This window comes from Lissotriton helveticus, chromosome 4_1, assembly GCF_964261635.1.
Source record: "Lissotriton helveticus chromosome 4_1, aLisHel1.1, whole genome shotgun sequence".
Taxonomy (NCBI): Eukaryota; Metazoa; Chordata; class Amphibia; order Caudata; family Salamandridae; genus Lissotriton; species Lissotriton helveticus.
This window is the reverse complement of record NC_136063.1, coordinates 2,060,539,169-2,060,552,937: the sequence shown is the minus strand read 5'-3', so window position 1 is coordinate 2,060,552,937 and position 13,769 is coordinate 2,060,539,169.

Sequence of the window (13,769 nt, the reverse complement as noted above, 5' to 3'; positions counted from 1 at the left end):
AGGGACAGACTAATTTGCATATAGCCAGGTTCTGAGCTGGGATGAGGCAGTAAGCTAAATAACGGTGATGGATCAAGCCCTGATCTTTGGACTGGGTAAGAGTGGTCTGCTTAATTCAGACACTCTGTTCATCACCACCCCCTTTTCTGAATCGTTTTTGGCCACTATAGGTGTGGCAGGGTATACTCAGACATGAGTCCCTTGCTCACTGCTCCATCAGGATTCAAGCGAGCCGGGCCGACGACGGCTGAAATGCCAGAAACCGGTCCCCGGAAGCTTGTCTCCCTTCTGGTGAAGAATTGGCTTGGTAGTTTGGTCTGCCCTGTTCCCATGATGCACTGGGCCAGGGACAGACTAATTTTCATATAGCCAGGTTCTGAGCTGGGATGGGGCAGTGAGCTAAATAACGGTGATGGATCAAGCCCTGATCTTTGGACTGGGTAAGAGTGGTCAGCTTCATTCAGACACTCTGTTCATCACCACCCCCTTTTCTGAATCGTTTTTGGCCACTATAGGTGTGGCAGGGTATACTCAGACATGAGTCCCTTGCTCACTGCTCCATCAGTATTCAAGCAAGCCGGGCTGACGACGGCTGAAATGCCAGAAACCGGTCCCCGGAAGCTTGTCTCCTTTCTGGTGAAGATTTGGCTTGGTAGTTTGGTCTGCCCTGTTCCCATGATGCACTGGGCCAGGGACAGACTAATTTGCATATAGCCAGGTTCTGAGCTGGGATGGGGCAGTGAGCTAAACAACGGTGATGGATCAAGCCCTGATCTTTGGACTGGGTAAGAGTGGTCTGCTTAATTCAGACACTCTGTTCATCACCACCCCCTTTTCTGAATCGTTTTTGGCCACTATAGGTGTGGCAGGGTATACTCAGACATGAGTCCCTTGCTCACTGCTCCATCAGGATTCAAGCAAGCCGGGCCGACAACGGCTGAAATGCCAGAAACCGGTCCCCGGAAGCTTGTCTCCTTTCTGGTGAAGAATTGGCTTGGTAGTTTGGTCTGCCCTGTTCCCATGATGCACTGGGCCAGGGACAGACTAATTTGCATATAGCCAGGTTCTGAGCTGGGATGGGGCAGTGAGCTAAATAACGGTGATGGATCAAGCCCTGATCTTTGGACTGGGTAAGAGTGGTCTGCTTAATTCAGACACTCTGTTCATCACCACCCCCTTTTCTGAATCGTTTTTGGCCACTATAGGTGTGGCAGGGTATACTCAGACATGAGTCCCTTGCTCACCGCTCCATCAGGATTCAAGCAAGCCGGGCCGACGACGGCTGAAATGCCAGAAACCGGTCCCCGGAAGCTTGTCTCCTTTCTGGTGAAGAATTGGCTTGGTAGTTTGGTCTGCCCTGTTCCCATGATGCACTGGGCCAGGGACAGACTAATTTGCATATAGCCAGGTTCTGAGCTGGGATGGGGCAGTGAGCCAAATAACGGTGATGGATCAAGCCCTGATCTTTGGACTGGGTAAGAGTGGTCTGCTTAATTCAGACACTCTGTTCATCACCACCCCCTTTTCTGAATCGTTTTTGGCCACTATAGGTGTGGCAGGGTATGCTCAGACATGAGTCCCTTGCTCACTGCTCCATCAGGATTCAAGCAAGCCGGGCCGACAACGGCTGAAATGCCAGAAACCGGTCCCCGGAAGCTTGTCTCCTTTCTGGTGAAGAATTGGCTTGGTAGTTTGGTCTGCCCTGTTCCCACGATGCACTGGGCCAGGGACAGACTAATTTGCATATAGCCAGGTTCTGAGCTGGGATGGGGCAGTGAGGTAAATAACGGTGATGGATTAAGCCCTGATCTTTGGACTGGGTAAGAGTGGTCTGCTTAATTCAGACACTCTGTTCATCACCACCCCCTTTTCTGAATCGTTTTTGGCCACTATAGGTGTGGCAGGGTATACTCAGACATGAGTCCCTTGCTCACTGCTCCATCAGTATTCAAGCAAGCCGGGCTGACGACGGCTGAAATGCCAGAAACCGGTCCCCGGAAGCTTGTCTCCTTTCTGGTGAAGAATTGGCTTGGTAGTTTGGTCTGCCCTGTTCCCATGATGCACTGGGCCAGGGACAGACTAATTTGCATATAGCCAGGTTCTGAGCTGGGATGGGGCAGTGAGCTAAACAACGGTGATGGATCAAGCCCTGATCTTTGGACTGGGTAAGAGTGGTCTGCTTAATTCAGACACTCTGTTCATCACCACCCCCTTTTCTGAATCGTTTTTGGCCACTATAGGTGTGGCAGGGTATACTCAGACATGAGTCCCTTGCTCACTGCTCCATCAGGATTCAAGCAAGCCGGGCCGACGACGGCTGAAATGCCAGAAACCGGTCCCCGGAAGCTTGTCTCCTTTCTGGTGAAGAGTTGGCTTGGTAGTTTGGTCTGCCCTGTTCCCATGATGCACTGGGCCAGGGACAGACTAATTTGCATATAGCCAGGTTCTGAGCTGGGATGGGGCAGTGAGCTAAATAACGGTGATGGATCAAGCCCTGATCTTTGGACTGGGTAAGAGTGGTCTGCTTAATTCAGACACTCTGTTCATCACCACCCCCTTTTCTGAATCGTTTTTGGCCACTATAGGTGTGGCAGGGTATACTCAGACATGAGTCCCTTGCTCACTGCTCCATCAGGATTCAAGCAAGCCGGGCCGACGACGGCTGAAATGACAGAAACCGGTCCCCGGAAGCCTGTCTCCTTTCTGGTGAAGAATTGGCTTGGTAGTTTGGTCTGCCCTGTTCCCATGATGCACTGGGCCAGGGACAGACTAATTTGCATATAGCCAGGTTCTGAGCTGGGATGGGGCAGTAAGCTAAATAACGGTGATGGATCAAGCCCTGATCTTTGGACTGGGTAAGAGTGGTCTGCTTAATTCAGACACTCTGTTCATCACCACCCCCTTTTCTGAATCGTTTTTGGCCACTATAGGTGTGGCAGGGTATACTCAGACATGAGTCCCTTGCTCACTGCTCCATCAGGATTCAAGCAAGCCGGGCCGACGACGGCTGAAATGCCAGAAACCGGTCCCCGGAAGCTTGTCTCCTTTCTGGTGAAGAATTGGCTTGGTAGTTTGGTCTGCCCTGTTCCCATGATGCACTGGGCCAGGGACAGACTAATTTGCATATAGCCAGGTTCTGAGCTGGGATGGGGCAGTGAGCTAAACAACGGTGATGGATCAAGCCCTGATCTTTGGACTGGGTAAGAGTGGTCTGCTTAATTCAGACACTCTATTCATCACCACCCCCTTTTCTGAATCGTTTTTGGCCACTATAGGTGTGGCAGGGTATACTCAGACATGAGTCCCTTGCTCACTGCTCCATCAGGATTCAAGCAAGCCGGGCCGACGACGGCTGAAATGCCAGAAACCGGTCCCCGGAAGCTTGTCTCCTTTCTGGTGAAGAGTTGGCTTGGTAGTTTGGTCTGCCCTGTTCCCATGATGCACTGGGCCAGGGACATACTAATTTGCATATAGCCAGGTTCTGAGCTGGGATGGGGCAGTGAGCTAAATAACGGTGATGGATCAAGCCCTGATCTTTGGACTGGGTAAGAGTGGTCTGCTTAATTCAGACACTCTGTTCATCACCACCCCCTTTTCTGAATCGTTTTTGGCCACTATAGGTGTGGCAGGGTATACTCAGACATGAGTCCCTTGCTCACTGCTCCATCAGGATTCAAGCAAGCCGGGCCGACGACGGCTGAAATGCCAGAAACCGGTCCCCGGAAGCTTGTCTCCTTTCTGGTGAAGAATTGGCTTGGTAGTTTGGTCTGCCCTGTTCCCATGATGCACTGGGCCAGGGACAGACTAATTTGCATATAGCCAGATTCTGAGTTGGGATGGGGCAGTGAGCTAAATAACGGTGATGGATCAAGCCCTGATCTTTGGACTGGGTAAGAGTGGTCTGCTTAATTCAGACACTCTGTTCATCACCACCCCCTTTTTCTGAATCGTTTTTGGCCACTATAGGTGTGGCAGGGTATACTCAGACATGAGTCCCTTGCTCACTGCTCCATCAGTATTCAAGCAAGCCGGGCTGACGACGGCTGAAATGCCAGAAACCGGTCCCCGGAAGCTTGTCTCCTTTCTGGTGAAGAATTGGCTTGGTAGTTTGGTCTGCCCTGTTCCCATGATGCACTGGGCCAGGGACAGACTAATTTGCATATAGCCAGGTTCTGAGCTGGGATGGGGCAGTGAGCTAAACAACGGTGATGGATCAAGCCCTGATCTTTGGACTGGGTAAGAGTGGTCTGCTTAATTCAGACACTCTGTTCATCACCACCCCCTTTTCTGAATCGTTTTTGGCCACTATAGGTGTGGCAGGGTATACTTAGACATGAGTCCCTTGCTCACTGCTCCATCAGGATTCAAGCAAGCCGGGCCGACAACGGCTGAAATGCCAGAAACCGGTCCCCGGAAGCTTGTCTCCTTTATGGTGAAGAATTGGCTTGGTAGTTTGGTCTGCCCTGTTCCCATGATGCACTGGGCCAGGGACAGACTAATTTGCATATAGCCAGGTTCTGAGCTGGGATGGGGCAGTGAGCTAAACAACGGTGATGGATCAAGCCCTGATCTTTGGACTGGGTAAGAGTGGTCTGCTTAATTCAGACACTCTGTTCATCACCACCCCCTTTTCTGAATCGTTTTTGGCCACTATAGGTGTGGCAGGGTATACTCAGACATGAGTCCCTTGCTCACCTATCCATCAGGATTCAAGCAAGCCGGGGAGACGATGGCTGAAATGCCAGAAACCGGTCCCCGGAAGCTTGTCTCCTTTCTGGTGAAGAATTGGCTTGGTAGTTTGGTCTGCCCTGTTCCCATGATGCACTGGGCCATGGACAGACTAATTTGCATATAGCCAGGTTCTGAGCTGGGATGGGGCAGTGAGCTAAATAACGGTGATGGATCAAGCCCTGATCTTTGGACTGGGTAAGAGTGGTCTGCTTAATTCAGACACTCTGTTCATCACCACCCCCTTTTCTGAATCGTTTTTGGCCACTATAGGTGTGGCAGGGTATACTCAGACATGAGTCCCTTGCTCAGTGCTCCATCAGGATTCAAGCAAGCCGGGCCGACGACGGCTGAAATGCCAGAAACCGGTCCCCGGAAGCTTGTCTCCTTTCTGGTGAAGAATTGGCTTGGTAGTTTGGTCTGCCCTGTTCCCATGATGCACTGGGCCAAGGACAGACTAATTTGCATATAGCCAGGTTCTGAGTTGGGATGGGGCAGTGAGCTAAATAACGGTGATGGATCAAGCCCTGATCTTTGGACTGGGTAAGAGAGGTCTGCTTAATTCAGACACTCTGTTCATCACCACCCCCTTTTTCTGAATCGTTTTTGGCCACTATAGGTGTGGCAGGGTATACTCAGACATGAGTCCCTTGCTCACTGCTCCATCAGGATTCAAGCAAGCCGGGCCGACGACGGCTGAAATGCCAGAAACCGGTCCCCGGAAGCTTGTCTCCTTTCTGGTGAAGAATTGGCTTGGTAGTTTGGTCTGCCCTGTTCCCATGATGCACTGGGCCAGGGACAGACTAATTTGCATATAGCCAAGTTCTGAGCTGGGATGGGGCAGTGAGCTAAATAACGGTGATGGATCAAGCCCTGATCTTTGGACTGGGTAAGAGTGGTCTGCTTAATTCAGACACTCTGTTCATCACCACCCCCTTTTCTGAATCGTTTTTGGCCACTATAGGTGTGGCAGGGTATACTCAGACATGAGTCCCTTGCTCACTGCTCCATCAGGATTCAAGCAAGCCGGGCCGACAACGGCTGAAATGCCAGAAACCGGTCCCCGGAAGCTTGTCTCCTTTCTGGTGAAGAATTGGCTTGGTAGTTTGGTCTGCCCTGTTCCCATGATGCACTGGGCCAGGGACAGACTAATTTGCATATAGCCAGGTTCTGAGCTGGGATGGGGCAGTGAGCTAAATAACGGTGATGGATCAAGCCCTGATCTTTGGACTGGGTAAGAGTGGTCTGCTTAATTCAGACACTCTGTTCATCACCACCCCCTTTTCTGAATCGTTTTTGGCCACTATAGGTGTGGCAGGGTATACTCAGACATGAGTCCCTTGCTCACTGCTCCATCAGGATTCAAGCAAGCCGGGCCGACGACGGCTGAAATGCCAGAAACCGGTCCCCGGAAGCCTGTCTCCTTTCTGGTGAAGAATTGGCTTGGTAGTTTGGTATGCCCTGTTCCCATGATGCACTGGGCCAGGGACAGACTAATTTGCATATAGCCAGGTTCTGAGCTGGGATGAGGCAGTAAGCTAAATAACGGTGATGGATCAAGCCCTGATCTTTGGACTGGGTAAGAGTGGTCTGCTTAATTCAGACACTCTGTTCATCACCACCCCCTTTTCTGAATCGTTTTTGGCCACTATAGGTGTGGCAGGGTATACTCAGACATGAGTCCCTTGCTCACTGCTCCATCAGGATTCAAGCGAGCCGGGCCGACGACGGCTGAAATGCCAGAAACCGGTCCCCGGAAGCTTGTCTCCCTTCTGGTGAAGAATTGGCTTGGTAGTTTGGTCTGCCCTGTTCCCATGATGCACTGGGCCAGGGACAGACTAATTTTCATATAGCCAGGTTCTGAGCTGGGATGGGGCAGTGAGCTAAATAACGGTGATGGATCAAGCCCTGATCTTTGGACTGGGTAAGAGTGGTCAGCTTCATTCAGACACTCTGTTCATCACCACCCCCTTTTCTGAATCGTTTTTGGCCACTATAGGTGTGGCAGGGTATACTCAGACATGAGTCCCTTGCTCACTGCTCCATCAGTATTCAAGCAAGCCGGGCTGACGACGGCTGAAATGCCAGAAACCGGTCCCCGGAAGCTTGTCTCCTTTCTGGTGAAGATTTGGCTTGGTAGTTTGGTCTGCCCTGTTCCCATGATGCACTGGGCCAGGGACAGACTAATTTGCATATAGCCAGGTTCTGAGCTGGGATGGGGCAGTGAGCTAAACAACGGTGATGGATCAAGCCCTGATCTTTGGACTGGGTAAGAGTGGTCTGCTTAATTCAGACACTCTGTTCATCACCACCCCCTTTTCTGAATCGTTTTTGGCCACTATAGGTGTGGCAGGGTATACTCAGACATGAGTCCCTTGCTCACTGCTCCATCAGGATTCAAGCAAGCCGGGCCGACAACGGCTGAAATGCCAGAAACCGGTCCCCGGAAGCTTGTCTCCTTTCTGGTGAAGAATTGGCTTGGTAGTTTGGTCTGCCCTGTTCCCATGATGCACTGGGCCAGGGACAGACTAATTTGCATATAGCCAGGTTCTGAGCTGGGATGGGGCAGTGAGCTAAATAACGGTGATGGATCAAGCCCTGATCTTTGGACTGGGTAAGAGTGGTCTGCTTAATTCAGACACTCTGTTCATCACCACCCCCTTTTCTGAATCGTTTTTGGCCACTATAGGTGTGGCAGGGTATACTCAGACATGAGTCCCTTGCTCACCGCTCCATCAGGATTCAAGCAAGCCGGGCCGACGACGGCTGAAATGCCAGAAACCGGTCCCCGGAAGCTTGTCTCCTTTCTGGTGAAGAATTGGCTTGGTAGTTTGGTCTGCCCTGTTCCCATGATGCACTGGGCCAGGGACAGACTAATTTGCATATAGCCAGGTTCTGAGCTGGGATGGGGCAGTGAGCTAAACAACGGTGATGGATCAAGCCCTGATCTTTGGACTGGGTAAGAGTGGTCTGCTTAATTCAGACACTCTATTCATCACCACCCCCTTTTCTGAATCGTTTTTGGCCACTATAGGTGTGGCAGGGTATACTCAGACATGAGTCCCTTGCTCACTGCTCCATCAGGATTCAAGCAAGCCGGGCCGACGACGGCTGAAATGCCAGAAACCGGTCCCCGGAAGCTTGTCTCCTTTCTGGTGAAGAGTTGGCTTGGTAGTTTGGTCTGCCCTGTTCCCATGATGCACTGGGCCAGGGACATACTAATTTGCATATAGCCAGGTTCTGAGCTGGGATGGGGCAGTGAGCTAAATAACGGTGATGGATCAAGCCCTGATCTTTGGACTGGGTAAGAGTGGTCTGCTTAATTCAGACACTCTGTTCATCACCACCCCCTTTTCTGAATCGTTTTTGGCCACTATAGGTGTGGCAGGGTATACTCAGACATGAGTCCCTTGCTCACTGCTCCATCAGGATTCAAGCAAGCCGGGCCGACGACGGCTGAAATGCCAGAAACCGGTCCCCGGAAGCTTGTCTCCTTTCTGGTGAAGAATTGGCTTGGTAGTTTGGTCTGCCCTGTTCCCATGATGCACTGGGCCAGGGACAGACTAATTTGCATATAGCCAGATTCTGAGTTGGGATGGGGCAGTGAGCTAAATAACGGTGATGGATCAAGCCCTGATCTTTGGACTGGGTAAGAGTGGTCTGCTTAATTCAGACACTCTGTTCATCACCACCCCCTTTTTCTGAATCGTTTTTGGCCACTATAGGTGTGGCAGGGTATACTCAGACATGAGTCCCTTGCTCACTGCTCCATCAGTATTCAAGCAAGCCGGGCTGACGACGGCTGAAATGCCAGAAACCGGTCCCCGGAAGCTTGTCTCCTTTCTGGTGAAGAATTGGCTTGGTAGTTTGGTCTGCCCTGTTCCCATGATGCACTGGGCCAGGGACAGACTAATTTGCATATAGCCAGGTTCTGAGCTGGGATGGGGCAGTGAGCTAAACAACGGTGATGGATCAAGCCCTGATCTTTGGACTGGGTAAGAGTGGTCTGCTTAATTCAGACACTCTGTTCATCACCACCCCCTTTTCTGAATCGTTTTTGGCCACTATAGGTGTGGCAGGGTATACTTAGACATGAGTCCCTTGCTCACTGCTCCATCAGGATTCAAGCAAGCCGGGCCGACAACGGCTGAAATGCCAGAAACCGGTCCCCGGAAGCTTGTCTCCTTTATGGTGAAGAATTGGCTTGGTAGTTTGGTCTGCCCTGTTCCCATGATGCACTGGGCCAGGGACAGACTAATTTGCATATAGCCAGGTTCTGAGCTGGGATGGGGCAGTGAGCTAAACAACGGTGATGGATCAAGCCCTGATCTTTGGACTGGGTAAGAGTGGTCTGCTTAATTCAGACACTCTGTTCATCACCACCCCCTTTTCTGAATCGTTTTTGGCCACTATAGGTGTGGCAGGGTATACTCAGACATGAGTCCCTTGCTCACCTATCCATCAGGATTCAAGCAAGCCGGGGAGACGATGGCTGAAATGCCAGAAACCGGTCCCCGGAAGCTTGTCTCCTTTCTGGTGAAGAATTGGCTTGGTAGTTTGGTCTGCCCTGTTCCCATGATGCACTGGGCCATGGACAGACTAATTTGCATATAGCCAGGTTCTGAGCTGGGATGGGGCAGTGAGCTAAATAACGGTGATGGATCAAGCCCTGATCTTTGGACTGGGTAAGAGTGGTCTGCTTAATTCAGACACTCTGTTCATCACCACCCCCTTTTCTGAATCGTTTTTGGCCACTATAGGTGTGGCAGGGTATACTCAGACATGAGTCCCTTGCTCAGTGCTCCATCAGGATTCAAGCAAGCCGGGCCGACGACGGCTGAAATGCCAGAAACCGGTCCCCGGAAGCTTGTCTCCTTTCTGGTGAAGAATTGGCTTGGTAGTTTGGTCTGCCCTGTTCCCATGATGCACTGGGCCAAGGACAGACTAATTTGCATATAGCCAGGTTCTGAGTTGGGATGGGGCAGTGAGCTAAATAACGGTGATGGATCAAGCCCTGATCTTTGGACTGGGTAAGAGAGGTCTGCTTAATTCAGACACTCTGTTCATCACCACCCCCTTTTTCTGAATCGTTTTTGGCCACTATAGGTGTGGCAGGGTATACTCAGACATGAGTCCCTTGCTCACTGCTCCATCAGGATTCAAGCAAGCCGGGCCGACGACGGCTGAAATGCCAGAAACCGGTCCCCGGAAGCTTGTCTCCTTTCTGGTGAAGAATTGGCTTGGTAGTTTGGTCTGCCCTGTTCCCATGATGCACTGGGCCAGGGACAGACTAATTTGCATATAGCCAAGTTCTGAGCTGGGATGGGGCAGTGAGCTAAATAACGGTGATGGATCAAGCCCTGATCTTTGGACTGGGTAAGAGTGGTCTGCTTAATTCAGACACTCTGTTCATCACCACCCCCTTTTCTGAATCGTTTTTGGCCACTATAGGTGTGGCAGGGTATACTCAGACATGAGTCCCTTGCTCACTGCTCCATCAGGATTCAAGCAAGCCGGGCCGACAACGGCTGAAATGCCAGAAACCGGTCCCCGGAAGCTTGTCTCCTTTCTGGTGAAGAATTGGCTTGGTAGTTTGGTCTGCCCTGTTCCCATGATGCACTGGGCCAGGGACAGACTAATTTGCATATAGCCAGGTTCTGAGCTGGGATGGGGCAGTGAGCTAAATAACGGTGATGGATCAAGCCCTGATCTTTGGACTGGGTAAGAGTGGTCTGCTTAATTCAGACACTCTGTTCATCACCACCCCCTTTTCTGAATCGTTTTTGGCCACTATAGGTGTGGCAGGGTATACTCAGACATGAGTCCCTTGCTCACTGCTCCATCAGGATTCAAGCAAGCCGGGCCGACGACGGCTGAAATGCCAGAAACCGGTCCCCGGAAGCCTGTCTCCTTTCTGGTGAAGAATTGGCTTGGTAGTTTGGTATGCCCTGTTCCCATGATGCACTGGGCCAGGGACAGACTAATTTGCATATAGCCAGGTTCTGAGCTGGGATGAGGCAGTAAGCTAAATAACGGTGATGGATCAAGCCCTGATCTTTGGACTGGGTAAGAGTGGTCTGCTTAATTCAGACACTCTGTTCATCACCACCCCCTTTTCTGAATCGTTTTTGGCCACTATAGGTGTGGCAGGGTATACTCAGACATGAGTCCCTTGCTCACTGCTCCATCAGGATTCAAGCGAGCCGGGCCGACGACGGCTGAAATGCCAGAAACCGGTCCCCGGAAGCTTGTCTCCCTTCTGGTGAAGAATTGGCTTGGTAGTTTGGTCTGCCCTGTTCCCATGATGCACTGGGCCAGGGACAGACTAATTTTCATATAGCCAGGTTCTGAGCTGGGATGGGGCAGTGAGCTAAATAACGGTGATGGATCAAGCCCTGATCTTTGGACTGGGTAAGAGTGGTCAGCTTCATTCAGACACTCTGTTCATCACCACCCCCTTTTCTGAATCGTTTTTGGCCACTATAGGTGTGGCAGGGTATACTCAGACATGAGTCCCTTGCTCACTGCTCCATCAGTATTCAAGCAAGCCGGGCTGACGACGGCTGAAATGCCAGAAACCGGTCCCCGGAAGCTTGTCTCCTTTCTGGTGAAGATTTGGCTTGGTAGTTTGGTCTGCCCTGTTCCCATGATGCACTGGGCCAGGGACAGACTAATTTGCATATAGCCAGGTTCTGAGCTGGGATGGGGCAGTGAGCTAAACAACGGTGATGGATCAAGCCCTGATCTTTGGACTGGGTAAGAGTGGTCTGCTTAATTCAGACACTCTGTTCATCACCACCCCCTTTTCTGAATCGTTTTTGGCCACTATAGGTGTGGCAGGGTATACTCAGACATGAGTCCCTTGCTCACTGCTCCATCAGGATTCAAGCAAGCCGGGCCGACAACGGCTGAAATGCCAGAAACCGGTCCCCGGAAGCTTGTCTCCTTTCTGGTGAAGAATTGGCTTGGTAGTTTGGTCTGCCCTGTTCCCATGATGCACTGGGCCAGGGACAGACTAATTTGCATATAGCCAGGTTCTGAGCTGGGATGGGGCAGTGAGCTAAATAACGGTGATGGATCAAGCCCTGATCTTTGGACTGGGTAAGAGTGGTCTGCTTAATTCAGACACTCTGTTCATCACCACCCCCTTTTCTGAATCGTTTTTGGCCACTATAGGTGTGGCAGGGTATACTCAGACATGAGTCCCTTGCTCACCGCTCCATCAGGATTCAAGCAAGCCGGGCCGACGACGGCTGAAATGCCAGAAACCGGTCCCCGGAAGCTTGTCTCCTTTCTGGTGAAGAATTGGCTTGGTAGTTTGGTCTGCCCTGTTCCCATGATGCACTGGGCCAGGGACAGACTAATTTGCATATAGCCAGGTTCTGAGCTGGGATGGGGCAGTGAGCCAAATAACGGTGATGGATCAAGCCCTGATCTTTGGACTGGGTAAGAGTGGTCTGCTTAATTCAGACACTCTGTTCATCACCACCCCCTTTTCTGAATCGTTTTTGGCCACTATAGGTGTGGCAGGGTATGCTCAGACATGAGTCCCTTGCTCACTGCTCCATCAGGATTCAAGCAAGCCGGGCCGACAACGGCTGAAATGCCAGAAACCGGTCCCCGGAAGCTTGTCTCCTTTCTGGTGAAGAATTGGCTTGGTAGTTTGGTCTGCCCTGTTCCCACGATGCACTGGGCCAGGGACAGACTAATTTGCATATAGCCAGGTTCTGAGCTGGGATGGGGCAGTGAGGTAAATAACGGTGATGGATTAAGCCCTGATCTTTGGACTGGGTAAGAGTGGTCTGCTTAATTCAGACACTCTGTTCATCACCACCCCCTTTTCTGAATCGTTTTTGGCCACTATAGGTGTGGCAGGGTATACTCAGACATGAGTCCCTTGCTCACTGCTCCATCAGTATTCAAGCAAGCCGGGCTGACGACGGCTGAAATGCCAGAAACCGGTCCCCGGAAGCTTGTCTCCTTTCTGGTGAAGAATTGGCTTGGTAGTTTGGTCTGCCCTGTTCCCATGATGCACTGGGCCAGGGACAGACTAATTTGCATATAGCCAGGTTCTGAGCTGGGATGGGGCAGTGAGCTAAACAACGGTGATGGATCAAGCCCTGATCTTTGGACTGGGTAAGAGTGGTCTGCTTAATTCAGACACTCTGTTCATCACCACCCCCTTTTCTGAATCGTTTTTGGCCACTATAGGTGTGGCAGGGTATACTCAGACATGAGTCCCTTGCTCACTGCTCCATCAGGATTCAAGCAAGCCGGGCCGACGACGGCTGAAATGCCAGAAACCGGTCCCCGGAAGCTTGTCTCCTTTCTGGTGAAGAGTTGGCTTGGTAGTTTGGTCTGCCCTGTTCCCATGATGCACTGGGCCAGGGACAGACTAATTTGCATATAGCCAGGTTCTGAGCTGGGATGGGGCAGTGAGCTAAATAACGGTGATGGATCAAGCCCTGATCTTTGGACTGGGTAAGAGTGGTCTGCTTAATTCAGACACTCTGTTCATCACCACCCCCTTTTCTGAATCGTTTTTGGCCACTATAGGTGTGGCAGGGTATACTCAGACATGAGTCCCTTGCTCACTGCTCCATCAGGATTCAAGCAAGCCGGGCCGACGACGGCTGAAATGACAGAAACCGGTCCCCGGAAGCCTGTCTCCTTTCTGGTGAAGAATTGGCTTGGTAGTTTGGTCTGCCCTGTTCCCATGATGCACTGGGCCAGGGACAGACTAATTTGCATATAGCCAGGTTCTGAGCTGGGATGGGGCAGTAAGCTAAATAACGGTGATGGATCAAGCCCTGATCTTTGGACTGGGTAAGAGTGGTCTGCTTAATTCAGACACTCTGTTCATCACCACCCCCTTTTCTGAATCGTTTTTGGCCACTATAGGTGTGGCAGGGTATACTCAGACATGAGTCCCTTGCTCACTGCTCCATCAGGATTCAAGCAAGCCGGGCCGACGACGGCTGAAATGCCAGAAACCGGTCCCCGGAAGCTTGTCTCCTTTCTGGTGAAGAATTGGCTTGGTA